Raw genomic sequence first — 4,093 nt, forward strand, 5'->3', positions numbered from 1 at the left:
TCACGGCCTGGAAGGCTTGTCTCTTCTCATCCCTCCATTCAGACTTCTTATCACCTGTTAGGACCTGAAAAAAAGGTAGGGCCTTTTCCGTTGACTTGGAGAAAAATCAAGTTAATACTGTCGTTCTGCTGGTGAGTTTCCGAATGTCCCAGATGTTCTTCGGCTCCGGTAACTCACTTTTATTGCTTTAATTTTATCGAGGTTTACATCTGTCCCCTTTTATTTACCATGAAACCTAGGAACTTGCCAGATCTTCCCTCAAACACACACATCTTACGGTTTAACTTCATTTAATATTTTGTGAGGGTTGCAAATGTTTCTTCTAGGCCAGTGATGTAAGCCTCTTTTGTGACATTTTTGAAAATACTATCATCCACGTGTACCTCTATATTTTAGCCTTTTCGAGCCGGGAATATCTTATCGACTAGTTTTTGATAAGTTGCCCCTGTGTTTCACTACTACAAATATGGACAAAGTGACCACCCATAAAAGACCACTTTGATGACATAAGTGATTATTTAACAAAAAAAACCTAATTTTTAGACGAGAGGTCTCTTATATTATAATAAAAAACACCTCCTTTTCAAGAAATGTGGTCTTTTTGCACATCCTAAAAATCTCCAATATTAAAGAAACCACTTATTTTTGTTAAGTGGTTATTTTGATTTTGTATCATTTTAGAAAATATATGGAATCCTAAAATATATACATTATAAGCGGGATGAATTATAAATTTCAAAACAAAAAAATTAATTAAAGGCGGCTAACTAGTAGCCGTATTCCAATTTTAAAACGTAAAGCCCTAACTAAAAGGAATACTTTATTCCTTCTTCACTAATCACAATTATATTGATCACATCATGATCTCATTCTTCGTCCCAGAGCACCGATACCGCAACATTGAAACCGCTTGATTTTGCGCACGAAACCCCCCAAAATACCTTCGCCGACTACCGTTGCCACTCTTGCTAGTACTCTGAATTCACCGGCGGCCATATTTTTCGCAATCTACTCGTCTTTGCCAGCCTTTTCTCCCGACGACCGAATTATCGCAATCTGCTACTCGACTTCGCAGTATACTCTGTTCCATTGCAGTCTACCACCACCGCGTTATCGCTGACGACCGAATTATCACGGTAAGTGTCGAATTCATCTCGCAATGGTAGTTGCTAGGTTGTTGATGATAACTAATAGAGATTTGAAGTGCTTTTGAAACTAAACGCAAACAAAAGAGTATTGCAAATCTTTCTCTAATTTCCATTGCTTTACCTGTTCAAGAAGGTTTTCATAATCTCCAAAGTGGGGAACGAGAAAAAAATCCACTGATAAGTTACAAAAAAAATTTGAGAGTGAAAAATGAGGAAATGTGTAATCTCTCCACCCCAAAGTTAGTGACCTGTTGGACTTTTGACTTGTGTTAGGAGTATGCAAGTAAGTCAATGTGTCAATTTTATGTATGTCTTGTGTAGCATAGTGACAACAGTGAAAGATAATAATTAGAATGATCTATGTATGTATATAAAATTAGCTAATTAGGAGAGTCCACTGTGAAGGGTGGGCAAAGGGGATGGATGTCTGCGTGGTGAAAGAGTTGGTCTTGAAAGTGAAGCATTAATAGGAATGCCAAATTCAATTTATGAACAGATCATGTAGTTTACACAAAATGTGAACTTAAAAGAGCAATCTGATTCATCTGAAAGACTAAGTCGATCTAAGTAATAAGCTGCATTTGATTTTGTTTCCATCTGGACCTTTTGGCCTCTTCCAGGAAATGCAATATAGGACCAATGAAAATGAAACATTAGCATATATGGGATAAGAATGGAGCATCTCAGTGTCAAAATCAACTAGAAAATTATCAAATTCAAGATAAGAATGGGATAGATTGGTTATTGCCAACAAAACAACAACAATGAGAATGACCTAGTGGAGACTTGGAATCTAGAAAAGGGAAGTCCAAATGAAGAAAAAAAATGTGAGATAATAGAATTTGGCAATTTGCATGCAATCTTTGGAGCTTATCCTGTACCAGCTCATGCAGGGGTCTTATTTTGTGAGGGTTGTAGGCAACTCTTAGCGTCAAAACACCTGCATTTGAGAATAAAAAATGGCACAATGTAATCTGGAAACATTCCCCATAATTAGGGAAGGGGTTTATACTCCACGAACCGTGAGAGTCACGCATTTTAGAGTGACCTTGAAGGTGATGACTGTCTTTACGATTTGCAATCAGCCTAAAAAAACAGGTGGGATTGAGAGTTAAAAAACAACATTTGAGTAAACTGAAAATAGGGGGAACATAGTCAACTGTATTGTGTACTAAGTATTTTCTTTTTGTTATGTAATTTTTAGAGCAGAGCAGTTTTCTTTCTAGTATGGGTACTTTCCAATTAAAGTGCATTCAGCAAGCCGTTTTTAGGCTAGAAAATATGAGTTCATGCTTCTCTTGTTGGAACTGTGATTAGGTACAGATGATGTTACTGTGTGTATATCCATCATGCTCAATTAGTATATCCTAGCTTTATTATAGTAAGTTCAGATCGGTAAAAACGAACTATTGATGTGCTTGAAATTTTTTAATTGAATGTGTGAAAACGAGTTGAATCATCTATATATAAGTTTTGACTTTGATTCATAGAACTGTAAAAAGCTTATCTCGTAAAGGGTAACTGTAAAGATTGACTTCCAACAGTTAAGAGGGATAATATTCATATGCTTTCTCTGTAGTGCACCAGATAATTCACTATTTAGTTTCATGTCTATCAGATGCCTCATATTCCAAGAGATTGCTTCTGGTCTTCTGTAGCAGTTATTTGCAAACGTCCAAATGCAATTTTTGGGGGTTAATATGTTCATCAGAATTATGATTTTCAAGTGATTGCGCTTGTTTCGGCTTTTCAGGTGTGAACAATAAGAACTCTTAAGTTAGACGAAAATTTGCTATTGCCAAGGTGAACTGCAGCTCACCAGTAAGATGAGCAAACTTGGCTTTGGGAGTTGTGTCCGAGAAAGGAACCTGTGAGGCTGTAGGCAACTCCCATCCCACAAAAGATAAGGAAGAGTTAGTTCATCAATAAGTTTTACCCCCCATAAGCTAAATATTCTATACCAAACTACAATAAACAAGAGGCAGTTGTTTTTTTTTTTTTTTTTTTTTTTTTTGACATCGAGAAAATTTGCATTAATTAAAATTGAAAGTACAACCTAATACTAATACAACTAAAAGAAGACAAAGCAAATGAAACTAGAAGAGCTTCATTTGCTCTTACATACTCGATGAAAGAAAACAACCTATTACATATGTAGAACAACGTAGACTAATCTCGAACGATGATAAGAGGATGTGGGTCAACGATCTTGATGAAACAGATCTGGAATGAGAGGAAACCTGTTGAAAGAAGAAACCAAAACGATCTTCAAAGGGAATTGTCGCAGCTCACCTAAGTAGCTCCCAATGTCTACTAGCCACAAAATCCCAAGGTCCTTGAACATAAAAACCTTCCTGGGATTCGACTGATGAAAGTAACCAAGAAATCACCTCCTTAGGTGACTTCGGACCCTTGAACAAGGTAACCCGAGTTTAGTCTCGCAAGACAGAAACTCGAAATGCGTGGAGGACATAACTTGCTCCAAATTAAATTGGAGGGCCTCCCACAAGATGCATTTTTGAGGTGTGATGACGTTAAGGTCATCACTGGAAATTTAGGTGACTTATGTTGAAGAAAATCACCCAATTGATGAATCCGAAGATTCGTCCTTACAATCTCAAACTTAGAAGATCTAACCACAACAGGAATAAAACGATCATCACCTCTCATCTTACCCAAGACTACAACCCCTATAGATACATAACTAGATCTAAAGAACCCTAAATTAAAACGAAAAAAAGGAACATAAACAAGATACCCAAAACAGAGCAACAACCAATACATAATGCCACACCAAAACCAGCACCCTAAAACCTGCAAAAACTGCATGATATCTTCACGGCCAACGATGGAGTCCTGAACGAACTGACAATTAACACTAGAGGGGAACGGGGAAGGGGACACTGACACTAAAGCTCAAAAACAGAGCAGGGGAACGGGGAAGG

Source organism: Beta vulgaris, chromosome 1 (genome assembly GCF_026745355.1).
Source record: "Beta vulgaris subsp. vulgaris cultivar EL10 chromosome 1, EL10.2, whole genome shotgun sequence".
In the NCBI taxonomy this organism is placed as follows: Eukaryota; Viridiplantae; Streptophyta; class Magnoliopsida; order Caryophyllales; family Amaranthaceae; genus Beta; species Beta vulgaris.